Below are 9,110 nucleotides of genomic sequence, written 5' to 3'. Positions count from 1 at the left end.
TTGATATGATAGCTTAAAAAAAAGTGAGACACTTTGATGCCTTTTAAAATCAATGGCTTTTGAGTATTAAAAATACAGTCACAGAATAAGACTCTCAGGACTTTTTTCAAAAAGCTGTTATAGGAAGCTAAGGACTAGTGATGGAGTTACAGAGTGACAACAAGGTCTTCTTCAATTGAAGGAGGTAGCACACTGGCCACAGGTGATAGTTGAATAAGCAGCAGCATCTTCACCCCATTAAGACTTCCCTGAAGGTGAGCTTCAGAAAGGCACTACTGTCTAAATGGGTGTAGGGTGTGGCAGCCCTGTCCAAGGACTCCTTGCCAAAGGGCTAGTTATATGTGACTTGAAATGTCCTCTGCCACAGCAGTCAGAGGTCCACCTGCTTTGGGCCAATGTGTCCACAGCCTCTGTGCCATCTTTTCATAAAGCCTACGGTTGTATATGACTGACATTGTATTTCACTGGTTAATACCAATAAAGTATGAATTCTCATTTCTCAATCTCTCCCTTTATTATCATAATTAACTTTCATTTGGAAGGTAAGCACTAAAAACGACTCGGTATCATTACATCATTACTTTCAGCCAAAAGGAGACCAGGGGTGGTAGTGGTGGTGGTTATGATGACTACACCTCATACCCTCAAGTTAAAATAGGCACTGAAAGAGACCAACTCAAATTCCCAGGAAAGCAAAACCTTTATTTTCAGCACTAAAAGCAGAATTAATGTGCAAATACTGAATCATATGAAGACTCTTATCTTCTGGCTACTTACAAAAAAAGGTGATATGAGGTCCAGGTGAAGGCCAACATCATACAGGGAAGACCAAGTTCATGATTTGTCCTGAGTCAGCTGTTACCACAAAAGTCCTCTTGGTTAAGTAATTTAACCCACATGGACAAAATAGGTCCCTGGTTATATTTCTGTGTAGAGGTCCTTAGAGATGTTCTTGACAGGTTGGGATGCCTCTCAGTTACACTCTGATGCTTGATAGATGTCTCCAAGATGAAAGGATGTGTCTTTTCTGTCCATTCCCTCTTTCTGAGCACAAGTGCAGCTCTGATTTCCATCTGTGATAATGATTATCTGGGTTGCTCCTCCTTCCTCTGGCACATATGCATGCTATTTGAAATATAGTCCATGAATTCAGCCATTGTCCTGAAGGAAGCACTACGGGTTAGATGTCTTTCTTCCAGGAAAAAGGCACTGGGGATCAATTGTTGACTATATTTCCTGGTCGGTCCCTCCCTGGCAAGGACCCCATGCTGCCTTTGGGGAGCTCCAGCAAGTGCCAGTCCACTGCCCCCTTTTAGCCCATTCCAGCACTTCTTGACCCAGCCTATCTGAGCACTGCAGGGTAAGTCGATTCACCACATTCAGTGCCAGCACTGCCAGATAGTTCTCCATGTTTCTATGGGACTTTTCTGGGGAGTTTTTTGATGATGAATTCAATCACTTTACTTGTGATTGGTTTGTTGAAGTCTTCTATTTCTTCTCAAGTCATTATTGGTTGTTTATGCTTTTCTACAAAGTTATCTGCTTCAGGTAAATTGTCTAGTTTGTTAGCATATAGATGTTCATAGTATCCTCTCCTTTATTTCTGTGAGGCCAGTAGTTTTGTCCCCACTGCCATTCCTGATTTTTATTTATTTGCATCCTCTCTTTTTTTCTGTCGGCTTATCTAAGGGTCCAATGATTTAATTGATTTTCACAAAGAATTGTCCTCTGGTTTTATTGATCCTCTCTATGGTTTTCATGTTCTCAATTTCATTTATTTTTGCTCTAATCTTTGTTATTTATTTCATTCTGTTTGCTTTGAAGTTCATTTGATGTTTTTTTTTTTAATCTAGTTACTCCAGGTGAATAGTTAATTCCTCAATTTTTGCTCTTCTTTTTTAATATAGGCATTTCAGGCAATAAATTTTCCTCTTAGCACTGCTTTTGCTGCATCACATAAGTGCTGATATGTTGTGTTCTCTTTTTCATGTACCTGGAGATATTTAATGATTTCTCTTATAATTTCTTCCTTGACCAAATGGTTGTTTAAGAATGTGCTGTTTAGCCTCCATATATTTGTGAATTTTTCTGCCTTCTGCTGTTATTGATTTCTGACTTTATTGCATTATGATCAGAGAAAGTGTTTTGTATAGTTTAAATCTTTTAAAATCTACTGAGGGTGGGCAATGGTGGCTCAGTGGCAAAGTTCTTGCCTGCCATGCTGGAGACCCAGGTTCAATTCCTGGTGCCTGCCCATGCAAAAAAAAATCAATTGAGAACTTGCTTTAATGGCCCAATATGTGGTCTATCCTGGAGAATGATCTGTGAGCACGTAAGAACAATGTGTATCCTGCTGTTGTGGGGTATAATGTTCTATAAATGTTTGTTAAGTTTAGTCCATTTATTGTTCTATTCAAAATCTCTGTTTCCTTATTGATCCTCTGTCTAGATGTTCTATCCATTGATGAGGGATGAGAACAGTGAATTGAAGTTTCCAACTATTATTGTAGAGGTGTCTACTTCTCCCTTCAGTGTTGTCAGCATGTGTCTCATGTATTTCAGTGCTCTCTGGCTCAGTGCATAAATATTTATGATTGTTATGTCTTCTTGATGAATTGTTCCTTAAATTAATACACAGTATCTGTGATGGTTTGGTTCATGTGTCAACTTGGGCAAGTCATGGTGTCCAGTTGTCTGGTCAAACAAGCAATGGCCTAAAAATTACTGTGAGGCTTTTTATCCTGGTTAATAAACCAGAAAGCTGGTATATTAAATCATTAGTCAGTTGATTGTATCTATGGCTTATCATATCTATGAACAACTAAAGGGACTGTGTTCTGCAATGAGAGAATCCAATAAGCTGATTTTAATTCAATCAACAGAAGACTTTTAAGTTAGAGGTGATGATTTCAGTAGTCAGAAGAGAAATCCTACTCTCTACTGCAGTCTGCCAACCTCACCTGCAGAATTCATCAAACACTTTCATAATTGTTGCCAGCCCTTGATCTGCCTTATGGAATTTGGACTTGTGCATCCACACAGTTGCATGAGTTAGTTTTATTAAATCTCATATTTACAGAAATGTCCTGTTGGTTTTGTTTCTCTAGAGAACCCTGACTAATAGAGTGTTCTTCTTTGTCTCTTTTAATTGTTTTACATCTGAAGGCTAATTTGTCAGATATTATTATAGCTACCCCTGCTTTTTTCTGTTGTTATTTGCATGAAATTTCTTTTTCCAATCTTTCACTCATTTTTGTCCTAAAGTGAGTCTCTTGTAGACAGCATATAGATGGGTCCTGTTTTTAATCCATTTTTATCCATTAAATCCATATAAAAGCATTTAATGTTATTACTGTAAAGGCAGTATTTTTTTCTACCATTATGTCTTTTGGATTTTGTATGTCATTTCTTATTTTCTCTCTCTATTTTTACACTTACTGATAGCCTTCATTTCTACACTCTTCTCCGAACCTCTCCTATCTTTTCCTACCTGCCTGTAGTGCTCCCTTTAGTACTTCTTGTAGAGCAGGTTTCTTGTTTGCAAACATCTCAGGGTCTGTTTGTCTGAAAACATTTTAATCCCCCTTCAATTTTGAAGGGCAGTATATAGAATTCTTGGTTGACAGTTTTTCTCTTTCAGTACCTTAAATACATCCTACCACTACCTTCTTGCCCCCATGGTTTCTGCTGAGAAATCAGGACCTAGTCTTATTGAGCTTCCTTTGTATGTGATGGATCACTTTTCTCTTGTCTTTGACATTTGGCAATCTGCTTAGAGTAGGTCTATTCAGACCTATTCTGTTTAGGGTATGTTGTGGTTCCTGGATCTGTAATTTTATGTTTTTCTTTAGATTTGGGAAATTTTCAGTGACTATTTCCTCCATTATTCTTTCTGAACCTTTTCTCTTTTCTCCTCCTTCTGGGACCCATATAGTATATATTCATATGTTGTCATTCAATTCCCTAAGACCCACTCATCTTTTTCTATTCTTTTCCCTATCTGTTACTTTGTGTACAGGATTTCAGATGTCCTGTCATCTAGTTCACTAACCCTTTCTTCTGCCTCTTCAAATCTGCTGTTGTCTCAGTTGGGCTTTTCATCTCTTCTGTTGTGCTTTTCATTCCCATAATTTCTGCCATTTGTTTTTTCAAGCTTTTAAGTACATCTTTATGGTTGGCCAATGTCTTCTGTATTTCCTTCATCTCTACTGCCATATCTTCCCTTAACTCATTGATTTGATTTGGATTTGTTTGAATACCTTTAATTAGTTGTTTCAACTCCTGTATCTCATTTCAGATGTTAGTTTTTTTCTTTGACTGGGCTATATCTTCATGCTTCCTAGTATGATTTGTGATTTTTTTTGCTGGGATCGAGGCACCTGATTTTCTTGGTTAGTTTATTGTGGAGGTCATTTTCTCTCTCTTACCTAGGGTTTTCTTGTTGTTTAGCTTTGTTCTCTATTCTTTGACATTCAGCTCAACTTATTCTAGATCTCTAGCATAGTTTCTGTTTAACTGATCAGAATTTTTACCTCTTTCTCATTTACTTGTTTTTTTTGTCCTGTCTATATGGAATCTTTTTGTGAGGGGAGACTCCCCAGATATGATCAATTCCAATCAGATTTTTCTTAAATGACAGGCACAGGCCTCAGGAGGAGGGTAGAATCAATTTTTTCTGAGGATGAAACCCAGCAGATTGTCATTCTTTCCTGTGAAGCCTCTTAACTCTGTGCTTTTCTCATCCTACCCTGCAGATGGTGGTTGTCGACCCATAACTCTGCACCAGTGAAAAGTCTTGCCCCCATTCCTGCTAGGAACATGGTTGAGACAGAGTCTGAGGTAGAAGGTAGGTTTATGCTGTTTCTGTTTTCCAGCCTCTGTGCTGTGAATTCTCTAGATGAGAGTCACCACATGCATTGGGTCCTGCCTCTCCCACTTTTCTTGGGGAAGACATGCCCTTTAGGGAATTATATCCTTCACCTGACTAGTTGCTTAATCTCTCAGACATTTCTTTACTCCACCCTTGCCCGGGTCAGTGCTGGTTTCCTTAAATAGGCTGCTAAGAATAGTTAAAAATAATTCTTTTTCAGAGCCTGGCCTCAGTTACCTGGGTTTGTCAATCAAGAGCCAGAGTTGGTACCCATCTTAATATGCCCCTCTTCATGGGTTCGATTCTGAGCTCAACCGACTTCAGAAGCCTCTGTTATTTCTGTTTTTACTTTTTTTTTCCCATCAGCCCCACTGCCTCTCTTCTGGGAGAGACATCAGGCTTCCTTTTGTGTTTTGTCTGGATTTATTTGTGCTAGATTGGAGCTTGTATTCAGCAGTCCAAATTTGTTAATTAAAACCGCAATTGGAGCTTGATTGAACCATCTTCCCTTGTTCTTAATAAAGATTGCTTTTTTCCCCAAGGGGTGGTGTCTCCAAAACTGCCTACCATGCCACTGGGGGAGGGGTGCCAGCCCCACACTTTGAGAGAAATACTTACAGTTCTACAGTGTGATCTCAGCCCTTTCACCCATTCCAGACTGCTGTTCAATGTGTGTCCAGTCACAGATGTCCCCAAAACAGTTGTTCCAGACAGTTCTAGCTATTTACTAGCTGCCATTGAGAGCTAACTAAATTCCATACCTCCCTATGCTACCATTTTGCTTCACTCCTATTTTTGTTTGAACACCATTCTTGCTTTCTTCTTATTAATGTTTGCATGATTTATCTTTTCTCATATTTTTTCTTTCAACTGCCTAAATAATTACATTTGATGTGAGTTTCTTGTAGACAGCATATAGTTGGGTTATTTATTATTATTTTTTTTAATGTGGGCAGGCTCCAGGAATCGAACCCGGGTCTCCAGCATGGTAAGTGAGAATCTGAAAAAACAGAGTTAAATAGTGGCCACTGAGCCACCATTGCCCACCCAGGGTTATGTTTTATAATTCACTCTACCAATCTACCAATAGAAATTATGACACTGTCTTAAATATTTTCTCTACATACATTAAGGACAACAGCAGACAGTTTTATAACTTTTGCTTCACCCAACAGACATAATTTAGTAAACTCAAGAGGAGAAGGAAATGTAATTTAATTCTTTCTGCTTTTCTTTCTTCCTTCCTGATGTTCCAAGATTCCTTTTTTTTTTTTTTTTTTATCATTTTCCTCCTGTTTAGAGAACTTCTTGTAGCCATTCATTTAGGATAAGTCTGCGAATGACAATTTTTCTCTTAGCTTTCTTTCATCTGAAGATATCTTGATATATCAGTCTATTTTGTCTGAGAACATATTTCTGGGTTGACTGTAATTTTCTTTCAGCCTTTGACCACTAGATTTTCTTATGAGAAACCCACTGTCATTCTAATTGTTTTCTCCTATAAGTAAGGTATCATTTCTTCCTCACTGCTTTCAAGATGTTTTTCTTTGTCTTGGATTTTCAGAAGTTTGACTGTGATAGCCTTGATGGGGATTTTTTTAAATCTGGTTAGGGATTCACTTACCTCCTTGAATTTTTAAATTCTATGTCTTTTGCCAAATTTGGGAAATTTTCAGTTATTATTTCTTCAATACTTCTTCACCCTGTATCTGTTTCTTTTCTCCTTCAAGGACTCTGATTATACAAATGTTACATCATTTTTATATTTACACAGACCCCTGAAACTGTTATTTTTATTCAGTCAATTTTAACTGTTTTTTCAGATTCAGTAATTTCTGTTGTTCTCTCTTCAAGTTCACTGATTATTTCTTCTGTCCTTTCCATTCTACTATTGAGCCCAACCCTGAGATTTTATTTCAATTATTGTATTTTTCAGTTTTAAACTTTCCATTGGTTTTTCTTTATGTCTTGTACTTTGCTGAACTTTCTATTTCTTTGTTGAGATTCTCTATTTTTAAGATTTGCTTCAAGCATGTTTGTAATTGCTCAGTGAAACATTTTTAGGCTGGCTGTGTTAAAATCTTCATCAGATAATCCTAACATCTGTTTCATTTTTATGTTGGTATCTGTTCATTGTCTTTTCTATTCATGTTGAGATTGTCTTGGTTCTTGGTATGGAGAGTGATTTTCCTTTGAAACCTGGTCATTTTGGGTTAATTATGTAACGAGACAATGGATCCATTTAAGATTTCTATTTAGCCTACCTTAGTCTTCTCATCTTCTGTACTTTGGATGCTGTTTCTCAGAGCAATTATTATATAATGCCTTAATGTGAGTTATATGACATTTTTGATTGTCTGCTGCTACACAAAATTTGACCACCAATAAACATCTATTTATTATTATCCCTGATGTCTCTAAGGGTTAAGTGGGCTCAGTTGGAGAATTCTTATTTATGGTCTCTGTTAAGCACAGTGGTGGCCTTCAGCTAGGGTGCCATCTGAAGGCTTGACTGGCTTAATAGATAAGAACAATTTTCATTCACATGCCTGCTATCTTAATAGATGGCAGGAATAGATGAGAGTTGGCTGGGTGTCTCTGTTGCTCCATGTATTTGCTCCATGTAGCTTCCTTGGACTTTTCCACAGCAGAGCAGTCACAGAATAGCTGGGCTTCTTGCAAGGAGACTGATTTCCTCCAGGACGAGCATTCCAAGAAACCCAGGGCAAAACTGCAAGGCTTCTTATGAGCATATCTTGGAAGTCCCAGAACTTAGCTCTGCCACATTCTGCTGGTTTAGCAAGTCAATAATACCAGTCCAGATTCAAAGAGAAGGGATTAGACTCTATCTCAACATGAGGAGAAGCATGCATATACAGAGAGGGAAGGAATTTCCATCTTTGGAAGCTGTCTACCACATGTGGAATTGAACAGAGTTTCAGTGCTGAAAAGGGTTTGAAAGACGACCTGATTCAATGTTCTTATTTTACTAAGGAGAAACGTATTAATGCAAAAGATGAAATCAACTGCCCTACATCATATATATATATATAATTTTTCTCTCCCCTTCATGAAACAAACCTCCAACAATGTGATGGGATTGTTCATAGCAAAAGTGATGGCCCATTTATAAACTAGTAAATGACCTTGCACATATTATACATGCAAACACTTTCCAAATTGAATAACGCATGTTATAGAAAATAAATTCATATACCTTGCATCTCCCTTCAGGGTGCAAGAAAAAATGGTAAACTTTCCTATTTTCACTACATTTTGCCCTGTAACTTTTAGCTCTCCATGATGCAAGGCATGAACAGCTGTTTTATATACTGAAATCACAATAGTTTGCTAGGGCTGTTAACAGAATACCACAGGCTGCTTGGCTTAAATAATAGGAATTTATTGACTGACAGTTTGGAGGTTGGATGTCCATAATCAAGGTCTCAGCATGCCATGCCTTCTCCGAAATCCAGAGCTTTCTGGTGGTATAGCTTGCTGGCAATCAATCTTTGCCTTGGTCAAATGGCACTCTGTCTTTTCGTCTACTCCTGAGGCTGCTGTTTCTGTGTCCAAATTTCCTTTGCTTATAAGGACTCCTGTCATACTGAATTCAGGCCCTCTAGTTTCAGTTTGGCCTCATCTTAGCAGGGATCTCAAAGGTCCCTTTTACAAGTTATTTCACAGCAACAGGATGGGAGTTAGGACTTGAACATGTCTTTTTGGGGGGACATGATTCAGTCTACTGCCGGTCACAGTTAAATAGTCTTAAATACACGTATCAGAATCTACCTTGTTTTGTAGATCTGACTTTGGAACAATGAAAATGATATATATATAATTATGAAACAAAATTAAAAAGGATTCCTATATATAGTACCAAATGAGACAGATAAATCTTACTCTGAACTGAAATAGTGGCTCGTGCTGGTTTGAACCTGTTCTGACCTCCAGAAAAGCCATGTTCTTTTAATCCAATCTTGTGGGGGTAGACCTATTGTCAGGTGGAACTTCTTGATTAAGGGATTCCATGGAGATGTGACCCACCCAGTTGTGGGTGGGAACTTTTGATTAAATTGTTTCCTTGGAGATGTGACCCACCCAATTCAAGGTGGGTCTTAATCCTTTTACTGGAGCCCTGTGTGAAGAGAATAAGGAGAAAACACAGAAAGCTCAGACACAGAGGTTTAGAGATGCTGAGAGAGCTGTTTGAAACCAGAAGCCTAGAGAGAAGGACAGC

At 38.1% G+C, this 9,110-nt stretch overlaps 1 pseudogene; it reads right to left on the bottom strand.

The window, feature by feature from the left end:
* Window positions 1-814: 814 nt before the first annotated feature.
* Window positions 815-1,410, bottom strand: LOC143653119 (A-kinase-interacting protein 1-like; annotated as a pseudogene).
* Between the last annotated feature and the right edge of the window lie 7,700 nt (window positions 1,411-9,110).

This window comes from Tamandua tetradactyla, chromosome 13 (genome assembly GCF_023851605.1).
Source record: "Tamandua tetradactyla isolate mTamTet1 chromosome 13, mTamTet1.pri, whole genome shotgun sequence".
Lineage (NCBI taxonomy): Eukaryota > Metazoa > Chordata > Mammalia > Pilosa > Myrmecophagidae > Tamandua > Tamandua tetradactyla.
The sequence above is the reverse complement of the archived record's forward strand: the minus strand, read 5'-3'. Positions and strand labels throughout refer to the sequence as shown.